General features: G+C 34.2%; 1 long non-coding RNA gene across 1 annotated transcript; it reads left to right on the top strand.

Annotated features, from left to right (window-relative positions):
* Positions 1–5,382: 5,382 nt before the first annotated feature.
* LOC143081776 (uncharacterized) lies at positions 5,383–9,579 on the top strand. Its single transcript, XR_012980080.1, has 2 exons — positions 5,383–6,189; positions 9,172–9,579. It is a non-coding gene; the product is annotated as an uncharacterized LOC143081776 (long non-coding RNA).
* The last annotated feature ends 2,484 nt before the right edge of the window (positions 9,580–12,063 follow it).

The following is a 12,063-nucleotide window of genomic DNA, read 5'->3' as shown; positions in this document are numbered from 1 at the left end:
TGCAAGGTAGTTGGTTGGTGGTTACAGAGAATTGCTCTTAAGCATTGTAGATAAATTATTCAAATTTCGAAAAATTGTACTCTTGACGTATTCAAGATAAGGAGGAAATTTCAAACCAAACGTGAAAGTAAAAACTAGAAAAATCAGTAATTAAATGCAAACGGGAATGCATTATTAGTAACATGAAAAACAAGGCCTCATTTATGAACAAAACATGAACGAAAAACAAAAACGTAACACATAGACAAATGACAACCCCTGAAATACAAACTCCTGACTTGGGACAGGCATATACATAGAGAATGTGGCGGGTTAAACATGTTAGCGGGATCTCAACCCTCCCCTATCCTGGGACAGTGGTGAAACAGTACAACATAAAAACGAACGAACTATAAAAATCAGTTGAAAAATGCTAAACTCATTAGATGGATAAAAATACAAAAACTACAAATACAAGTTGACGTGACCGGGTACTTGTTACCCATACGAACAATGAACACAGAAATAAACTGCAATCTAAGAATAGGAAAATAGGTTAACTTTTATTTTATTTCAGGACGACGTCTGCATGACCTGGACATTATGGTTGGTACTTCATTAAATAACCTGCATCTATGTACCCAATACGCAGGACCGGCTGAACTTGGAGAACATTTTGTGCTTGGATGTCAGTATGAGGAAAAGGCACGTTATGTGAAATTGACAATACGAGGAACAGAGTACTTACATGTGGCTGAGGTCAAAGTGTATGCACTTTATGATTTATCTGGCTAAATAATTTAATGTTGGCTATATCGTGTCTTCTGTTTGAAGACGGTGTTTTTTTCTATCAGCTCAAAGACGTAATTTTGTCATGTGACCGTGACGTCATCAAAACATTTTCATGATTTACTCCGGCTTAAAATGGAATTTAAAATCAAATTAGAAGGAATGGCTGTAATATATTTTCTGTCTATTCGAAAGAACATAAAACAAATGTGGTACGCGCGTTATTCAGTGTACGCCACATTTTTTATGTTATTTCTTAAATAAATTACACATGCGTTTTTTTTTATAGTTACATAAAGAGTGTATTCTTATGCCAGTCTTTAAAACCCGAAAATATTGTGTTTACTTGTCAAATTTACATCAATATATATATCAGACTAAAGTAAATTGCTGTGCCCTATGTTTGACATTTTTACCTATTATGTCTGTTTGTTTTGTTCACACATCGTTGTCAATATATAACGGAATGTTATACGACTGTCATACAGGTGAGAGGTTAAGTTAGCTATAACACTATGATTAATCCACCATTAATTAAGAAAATGCCTGTACCAAGTCAGAAATTACTATTGTTGTCTATTCGTTTGATGTGTTTGAGCTTTTGATTTTGCAATTTAATTAGAGACTTTCCGTTTTGAATTTTCCTTGTGATTTTTTTCCTCTCCAGCAAGTACACTACTTTGGTAATATCGTGGTAACATATTTGTCCTTGTGTAGGTCATTGTTTGTCCAGACAGATGATAACAATGTTAATCAAAACTCATCAGTAGAATTGAAACTGACAACGCCATGACATACAAAAAACAAAGACGACGAAAAAACAAAAAAGCAACAAAACACTACATCAAATTGTAGAAATTTAAACTCCACGATAAACTAAGGGTGACCCCACCAAAAACTAGGGGTGATTTCAAGTGATCCACAATGGTACTTATTTTCTGCTCAACTAGTGACATCCGTCATATTGTTAATGGTTAATATGAATTAGGTTATAACGGTCAAACCACTCATGATTTTTGATCTTTTTTGTTCTGCGCAAGTTAATATAAAGGAAATAGTAGTTTACCGCTGTTCGGAAGTCATAAATCGATTGAAAGAAAACAAATACGGGTAACAAACAAAAATTGAGGGAAACATATCAACTATAAGAGTAAAAAATAAAAAGCGACATTAAAGAGTAACGGTAATACTCGAAAATTTGAACACTTTATCTCCAGGTGAACCTAGACAATGAAAATCAAGCTTTTTTGTATTTCAGACAGGTAGACACGGTTGGTAAATCTGGATTTGGGCTAGCTTTAAGAAGATATGATTAATGGTAAATCGGAATGTTTTCGTTTTGACAATCGTTTGTCCTTAGTACAGATCTGTTGATTCAACGCAATCCAATTAATTCAACAGTTTAATCCTCATCTGTATGTAATTTTAAACCACAGCCGTCCTGGTGTATGCTATTGTTAAACAAGTTTTCTTCCGCTAATAATAATGTCTGTTTCAAGTTAGATATATTAACGTTTGTGTTCCATTCGTTCGTTGAATGATTTAGTCGAGTGTTTGATTTGGACAGGTTTAAGGGAATGTTTTAAAAAGCAAAATCACAAAAATACTGAACTCAGAGGAAAATCAATTCGGAAAGTCCATAATCACATGGCAAAATCAAATAACAAAACGCATCAAAAACGAATGGACAAGAACTGTCATATTCCCGACTTGGTGCAGGCATTTTCCTTTGAGCTCTCTATTCTTTTTATTACTTTTTTCCCTTTCAATATGTCATATAACCAATTGTGTGTCAGAATCCTACTTTCGCATTTACTGTGTACCAAAAAGTACTTTAGCTCTATTAATATTGTTGGAGCTCTTGTTGCAATTTCATTAAGAAGCAGTGAATATCCAAGATCAGTGATGTATTCTACTGCGGTCTTAAACATAACTTTAAATTATAAAAAAAATCACATTTACAGTAACTTAATTATAGGTTGCTAGAATAACCTTATGATAGCTAGAGATCACGGACGCATTTAGTATTAACAAAATACTTAATTCCATGGTTATTTCAAAAAGGACCTTTATAAACATGACCAATCGAATACTCGACTACACCAATCAGCAGAACGAATGGAAAATAAATGTCATATTCCTGACTTGGTACAGGCATTTCCCCAGCGGAAACAAATGTTGGTTTTAAGTCGTTTGATATTTATTCTAGCCAAGCATGTGCATCTTTATAAACAATGGTACATTGATCTTGAACGCAATTATACGGATTATGAAAGCAAGTATAATCAATTGAAGACAGTGAATAATGAAGTCGTTTTAATAAAAAGTCAATTGTTGTCGGTACAAAACCAAACCAGTGAAATAAGTTACGACGTTAATAATTTGAAACAACTTGGAAACATTGAACCATTGCAGGAAATTATAACTTTACAACTGGAATTTCAGGCAAATACATTCTTTTACTGTAAAAGAATGTGTACATAGTCAAGATTACCTTGCCTTATATAACATTACGATAGAACAAAATTTATAAAACGCAAGCTCAAGCAACCAATTCATGAAGTTTCGAGAGCTAGAATTAGTCCAGTCAAACTAAGTTTAAACCTTAAACTAATTGCAACAGAAAATGTGTTAGTTCAAATTTATAGCATTCAGCCTGAAATATACACAGAAAAAGTCCCATAAAATCAAAATCAGCATTTTTTATTTCCTATGGAAATTAATATTGCAAAGGGAGAAAACTCCGCAAAAATTAGCCATTTTTTGTCAGTTTTTAGGTTGATTTTCTTAAACTTCATGTAAAGTCAGACACTTTGATGAGGTTAAAAGTTCGTATTTGACTACATTATATAATCTTCTTCTCATGAAATGTACAAAATTGAAGTGTTATGGGTATTTTTTTTTTTTTTTTTGCACTTTTTCAATAAGAAGGCTTTGTGACCATTTTGAAAAAAAAGGAAATATTTGGTATTGTTTATATCTGTAAATTACATTTAATCAGCATCTTTCAAGATACTTTAACTAATGAATTATAATTACATTAGATGTATGTTTCATCATAATACTTTATTCTGATTGACTAACTGCACATCACGTTTTATTCCTAAAGCAATTGCATCACTGAATAAAACTTTTCATTCATGATAACACGTGGTCCCACAATAAAGTGCACAGGTGAATTAAATAAAACAATTATAAAATTCGTGTTTTATGATCATAGCTAACAAATGTAATTATAAGTATTGAATGCTTCTTTTTGTAACTTCATAGGGTTGTAAAAGCGTTGACCGTGCGCACATTTTTAGTGGAAGCGCTTCATACAAAATTTACTTCGGTCAACGCTTTTACACCCCATTGAAGTTACAAAAAGAAGCATTCAATTCTTAAATGAAATCTAGATTGTAGCTTGATAAAAGATATGAATACACCTTGAGAGTTGTTTGTTATACTCTAAAGACGGCTAAAATTTCAAGAATCAATACGTTCTGTTGAATACAAGCGGTAAAGGTATGGTTTTGTATCAATTTTTATTGATATTTCTGCCTTTTTTGCAGAGTTATTTCCCATCTCAATGCAAATCTCCATAGCAATTTAAAAATTGTTTTTTTCAGTTTTCCTCAAGCTAGATTGTGTTGGACTTTTTTCTTTGTATAAAAAGCGTATAATGCTCAAGATTAAAACTTAAAAATCTTCTGTTGCAATTACTTCAAGCTTAGGGTCAAATTTATGCTGAACTGACTGGACTAAAACGAATCATCCCAATCAATTAGTGAGACTTGAACAAAATCACAATTCGACAACAGCTGAAATAATTAGTAAGTTGGAAGCAACGGAAACACTGGAGAATTTGACATTATCGATGAAGCAGAAACAGATAAACCAGAATGCAGAAAGAGGTAAGACTGAAGAGTCTTTTACTGTTTCATGAAAATGCCTTACACACATTTAAGTACAGTGCAAGAGGAACAGCGATGATAACGTATTTTTATTGCTTGTAAAACTTAGTCGGGATATGATATTGTGGCTGTATCCAGCACAATTTTAAAGCTAAATTTAAAATAAGGTTATATATTCCTGAGGTAGAAAAGCCTTTAAAGTTAGTATTTGAAATATAAAAGTTTGGTAAACAGTTAATTTATAATTCTGACCATATCAATGATAGTTCGTGTCAACACAGAACTGTAAAGGCAAATGCAAAAATTAATCTACCGATACGTACCCTGCGCCCAAGTTCTTCCTTTGTATCACATCTCCTAGTCGGTTTCTAAGGTTGATGTTGACCAAGAGCATACATACAATAAAGTTTGTACATGGTTCGTTCAGTGTTCGTTCATCTTCGGGCAACGTTCGTTTGCATTCGTGCATCTTTCGTCAGTGTTCGCACACCGATCGGGCATCATTGGGTTTATTAACTTCAACGTTACGAGGACTGTATTTGTATCAGTAACAAAGTTCATTTTGTTTATTGTACCTGCACATATAACATTAGTATGTTGATGATATAGTTGATAACTAAATGCAAACATAGATATTTTCAATAGATAAATTTTATCATTAAATCAATAAATGAAATGTTCAACCTTACATTATCCTTTGTCAACATAAGTATGGCGACGAAGTTTTTTCCTTTGTTTCTTGTGTTTCTCTTTGCTGATGGGTTTCTGTTGGATAAGACACAAAGTACTAATAGTCCATCAGGAACATCAAATATATATGTGACGGCGTCGGATTTTTATGCTGAGACTAAGGCGAGACATTTAGAAGATCAACAATTACGTCACTACGTCGACAATGCTCTTGCCATACTAACTTCTCAACTGGGACAACGGTTTGATGATATCGATCAGAAATTTATAAAGAGCGACAATCAAAGCGTTTCTAGCCAAGCATATGCAACGTTAGAACAAAGGTACATTGATCTTGAAATCAAATATACGGATTTAGAACGCAAGTATAATCAATTGCAGTCTTTGAATGATGAATTCTATTTGATAAAAAGCCAATTGTTGTCGGTACAAAACAAAACCATTGAAATAAGCAACGACGTTTTTGATTTGAAACAACTGGGAAACATTAAACCATTGCAGGAAATTAAAACTTTGCAACAGGAATTTCAGGCAATTTCTGCTCAAACACATTCTCTATCTGTAAACGAACGTACAAATAGTAAAGATTTGCTTGCCTTGTATAATATTACCACAGAACAAAAAGCTGAACTGAGAGCATTAAATACAAACTCAAGCAATAACTTAATGAAGCTTCGAGAGGTAGAAAAGAATCATTCTAAACAATTAGCGAGACTTGAGCAGAATCAAAATTCGACAACATCTGAAATAATCCGTAAAATGGAAGCAACAGAAAAACAGGACAATTTGACATTATCGTTGTTGCTGACACAGATAAACAAGAATGCAGAAAGAGGTAAGACTAAAAAAACATTTACTGACCAGAGGAACAGCGATGATAAAGTATGTTTGGTGCTTGTAAAACCGAAGTTGGGATATCACATTTTGGCTGCAGCCAGCACAATTTTAATTTATTTGGCGCTTTATAAAGATGGAGGTTCTAAATCTAAATGGCAACAACAAAATACAAATATTTTCCGGTTTCCGATATCTTTTCTAAGCGTACTATATGAGGAATGTAAAACATTAAATTGTATAATGTTCTACGTGTGTATTACTAGATTTTTTTCACTTGACTGGGCGGGGTTTAAGAAGTTCGCGTATTTAAGATCAGTCTATCTATAGACAGGATTTTTGGGATAATCTCATCAATGAAGTGTAAGTTATTCGTCCCATATCATACACTCAGTTTTTTTGTATATGCGTTTGGTGACACTGATGGGTGATTCGAATTCAATAATAATTATAACGTCAATCATCCTTATCACACACATCTTCAAATAGACTGTCCTTATGCACATTAAAACATAAGCTCCGATCGATCATTTGAAATAACATTTGTAATATTAACAGGTATAGGTCAAAGATTTTAAGTATTCTTTATATACTGAAAAATAAACAAAATCCTCTATCTAATGAGTATAATGAAGAAAGGAAAGAAATATATAAATTAAGGAATGACTACAGTAACGTTGCGCAAGATGTTCCTACAACACGACGTTACACCACCACGACGTCAAAGAGAGTTTTCTGAAACTTTTGACGTACATTTATTCAATTTGCAAGTTTCATTTGCTTTTTTTATGTGGTTGGTTGATTCTAAAGCTGTCTCTATTAATTTTGTGATGTCTATTTACCATGAATTTATTTACCTCAAGTTTAGGAAATCGATTAAATAATTTTTACCCTTAATTCACCTTAAAATGTTGTATTGTTGTAAGTAATGAACTTGAAGGAAGGAAAAATGGGACAGAAGTATACAGTTTTCAATAAATGAATTATAACAAAACTTTAATCGCAGGCAGCTAAAATTGCATGGTGCATATCATCTGTCATTGTAAATTTTTCATATCTTGATTCAACCCTATAGTAATACAAATATATCCGACACTCTGCAAGTAAATAAAAACATATTTACCCTTGATTGATTTGAATTGAATTGTATTAAAATTTGCTTGACACATAACTAACTTGTCGAAATACAACCATTAAATACAATTATTATAACCCGATCTTGAAAATTATTTTCCCGGTCATTTGGAGTAGCTTGCTTTTAAAATGTACTAATCTTCTCCTGAATCGTCCGTATAATACGGGGTTGCATTAATTCAATGAAACTGTTTTTGTCGCTGTTTCCGATAAGTCTTTCAGTTACCTCCGTTTCATGCACAACATGTACCGTGGGGTTTTTTTTCAACAACCAGCAATTTTTTTTTTAAATTTCACCATGCGATTCGTTTCAAGTATCAGGAATATACAATGGAACAAATTTTGCACATGTAACGTCGAAAAAAAGCGTTTGTTGGATTTTTCGACGTTTTTCGACGTTTGGACAAAATGGCTACCGTTTGTAATGTTTCGTAGCATTTTATTCCTGTAAGACCCAAACATGCAGTTAATAAAAAAAGAATCTAGACTTTATGTTCTTTTCGTTTATCTAACCTTTGTTTTGGCAACTTATAAATTACTTATTGAAATATCAGGTAAAAAACCCGCATTAATTGCTTGGACAAATGAAATATCAACTTGGACAAAATGGCTACCGCTTGAAAAACGACTGTGTAGAGATGGTTTTATAGAATCTACAATTTTTGAACTCAAGAAAAATGAGGCAAATGTTTGTTCTTTCGGTAGATGTTATAATTATCTCACATTTTTTAGACATTTTTAGCTATGTCTACTTATAAAACTACCTTTCAGCCGTTAAGTCAACGAAAAACGTCATTGGACATTTTTCTTATTCCAGCTTAATATGCAGCCACCGAGTCAAACGAAATTCGACAAAAGAACGGCTTTAATTTAACAAAGAAATGACACACTTCGTTGCTTCTGCCAAGTTTCGGGAAGATCAGAGAATAAGAAATAGGATCACTATACATAAGAGATAAAACAGTTGTTCAAAAATGTAACGTTGGACATCCGTTTTTTTCACATAGCTTTGTTGTTTTAATCCTCAAATATACTAGATATTACTAAGCATATGACCAAGAGCTATAAGAACATAAAGGAAAACATATACTGAATTAGTTTTTATAGTGATTAGTGTTTGTTAACATTTTATTTTGTTTTGCGGAGGAAAGTTCGAAGATTCTGTTTTAAATCATAGGGGTTGTAGGAACAGCGTGCGTGACGTTTGTAATATTTTTCTGTCTATGAAAAAATAACATACAAAATGTGGTGCACACTGAATAACCCGCCTACCGTGTTATTTTAAAGTGTGCACCACATTTTTTTAAGATATTTTGAATAAACAGAAAAATATTACTCATTTCTTATAATTTAATTCTTCATTCCATTTTAAATCGGAGTAAAGCTTGAAAAACGTTGATGACGTCACGGTCACATGACAAAATTATGTCTATGAGCTGATAAACAAAACGACATATGCCAATCAGAAGACGTGTTACATCCATAATTAAATTATTGGTATATATCATTAGTGCCTCTGATATTTAGCCTGAGTGATAAATATTGTTGAATAATATGCAACTTGCGATATATCAAATAGAATATAAACCACATAAAGGGATCTGTCCTTATTTTGAATTAAAACAAATCACACATTCTTTTTGTAGTACAATATGATAATCTAAAGCACCTTCTAATACTGAAAATTGACATTAAAAACTAAGACATCGTAGTTCTTCATTAATATCTTATCATTCATATTAATAACACCTTTCGTGGATAATAGAATTGAATACGATATTTGCCAATAATACTGATTATGTATTCAATTTGTTGAGCTCTAATTCACATCATTTTTCAATTATTTTAGTTGCCATTACAGCATCTCCATCGTCAGGCAGAAAAATAGGAAATGCCATAATAAAATGTGATGAAGTACAGTATAGTGTAGGCATCACCAACCTGACAGCATTTCGGGCTACAGGAAGGTTCACGTGCGAACATGAAGGATTGTACATAATAACTGCTTCTCTGATGTCGTTCACCCCTGGTGCTCGTTACTACGTTAGTCTGAATGGGAAAGATATTTCACAAACATCCATAGACCATAGTAACAGTTACGACGATGAAGACCAAATTGGTGCCGTGACCTTAACCCGGCAGTTACATCCGAATGATCAAGTATGGTTGCAAGGTATTTTGGGAACTAAGTTTGCGTATTTTTATGGTGGTGACGCGTCAACATTTACAATAATTAAAATAAAATGAATACACATAATTGAAATTTAAAGAAATCACAAGATATTTTCAATTAATCAAATTAAGTGATTATGGTAGTAAATGCTACAATTGACATGCAAATATTGCTTTTGCAGATAACTTTTTTTTTTTTAATCTGGGATATCAACAATCAAATAATTTTTCATGTAATAACCAATTTCGTAGTTAGTAAATTATCTTTCGAAATTCTATGATAGATGTATACTAAATAATAATGCCTTCTTTTTATAAATGAGATTTTCTTGCTAGATGACTTTTTCATTTTTGATAGCTTATCAACATGCCACATTTGTTCTACTTATTACGATTTGAGAAGAGAGATTTAAAGCCCCAGTCCCACTAGACCACGATCGCACCACGCTCACCGCGATCTAAAATAAATTTAGATCGTGGTGAGGTCGCAGTATGAACGGCATGAAAATGTTAGTTTTCGTTGCTTTCACGATGCTACTACGTCCTCATTACGCTTCTACAACGATCCCGCTACGATTATACCACGTTCTCACCGCGCTTATTCTGCGACCTCGCTACGCTTATAAAGATCTTTCTACGCTCTTCACGTTCTCACTACGACCATACCACGAGTTATCCGATTGCAACACGATCTTACTGCGATTATAGCACGTTCTTACAACGATTATACTACGTTCATACCGCGATCTTACTACGTTCTCAGCAATACCGTCAATATCGTGCTTCATATCAATATAGTTCCATTTCTTCTATTTCTGATTAAAACGGAGATTTCTCGGAAACAATACAGTCATGCCACCAAAATCTTCTAGAACACGTGGGCGTGCACGTGGTGGTAGGGGTTGGTGTAGAGGCAGAGGGAGCAAAGTATGAACGCCATACTAAACTCCAAATAGTACACAAGAAACTAAAATTAAATATAGTACAAGACTTACAAAGGCCAGAGGCTCCTGACTTGGGACAGGCGCAAAAATAGTGGGGTTAAACATGTTTGTGAGATCTCAACCCTCCCCCTATACCTCTAGCCAATGAAGAAAAGTAAACGCATAACAATACGCACATTAAAATTCAGTTCAAGAGAAGTCCGAGTCTGATGTCAGAAGATGTGACTAAAGAAAATAAACAAAATGACAATAATACATAAATAACAACAGACTACTAGCAGTTAACAGACATGCCAGCTCCAGACTTCAATCAAACTGATACTATACACATAAGTAGTATAATACTTGTCATCAAGAGATGTCGAAACGACTAATCAAACCTAAATTACAACCTATTGCTGGTTCATAAAGCTCAAATGACGATATTTTAGTGAACGATAACAGAGATGACACAGATGTGTCAATATATATAGGAAGATGTGGTATGAGTGCCAATGAGACAACTCTCCATCAACGTAAAAATCTATAAAAGTAAACCATTATAGGCCAAGGTACGGCCTTCAATACGGAGCCTTGGCTCACACCGAACAGCACGCTATAAAGGGCCCAAAAAATACTAATGTTAAACCATTTATACGGGAAAACCAACGGTTTAATCTATATAAAAACGAGAAGCATGGTTGAGCCGTTAGAGCAAATGGATAAATACATTCAGACGAACAAAATCTAGGGAGTTTTTTTTATATATTTTATGTGAAAATGACAATAAAAATGATGGTCGTAGTGTGAACGTAGTAAGGTCGTGAGAAGAGCGTGATGAGGACGGCAAGGGCGTGCTAGAATCGTACTATGGTCGTGAACAACGTGGTAAAGTCGTAGTGGAAGCGTAGTTGGGTCGCGGTGAGAACGTGATGGTCGTAGTAAGGTCGTGATAACGTCGCTGTGAGATCTTAGCACAATCTCTCCGAATAGAATCACGCTTTCGCTACGCTCTCGCTACGATTGTACAGCGACCTTTGCGATCTTACTACGATCTTAGTGCTCTCTCACTACGCTTCTACTACGACCTAATTTCGCCACGACCGCACCACGATTGTTTTGAACATGTTCAAAGTTGGCCACGCTCTTCACGATCTTGAAGACCTCACCACGATCGTGGTACGACCTTACTGCGACCTACACGATCGTACCACGATCATCAAAATTTGCATTTTTTTCACAGATCGTAGTGCGATCGTGGGACTGGGGTATTAGGTATCAGAACATCAATAAATTTTAGTCAGAATTGTCAGCAATAGCATGTATGGTTTGAACCGTACACCAGGTTAATCTTGAAGGTAAATATGTATGTATGTATGTATGTACTGGTAAATGCCTCCGATATCCGAAGAACCCCTCGAAAGCTGCGAGGGTACAGTGGCATCCATGTACACTCCCTAACGGGATTAATGGAGATGTGTCACTAACGTATGTTTATACGACAATTATTTTTACAAGGACAATCAATCCCCACCCAACACAAAGGGAGTGCTAGGACACCGGGCAGTCTGTTATTATGGTGGAGGAAGCCGAAGTACTCGGAGAGAACCACCGGGCCACTCGGTGGAAACAGACAAACCAGAGAG

The sequence above is a fragment of the Mytilus galloprovincialis genome, chromosome 7 (genome assembly GCF_965363235.1).
Source record: "Mytilus galloprovincialis chromosome 7, xbMytGall1.hap1.1, whole genome shotgun sequence".
Classification (NCBI taxonomy): domain Eukaryota; kingdom Metazoa; phylum Mollusca; class Bivalvia; order Mytilida; family Mytilidae; genus Mytilus; species Mytilus galloprovincialis.
The sequence above is the reverse complement of the archived record's forward strand: the minus strand, read 5'-3'. Positions and strand labels throughout refer to the sequence as shown.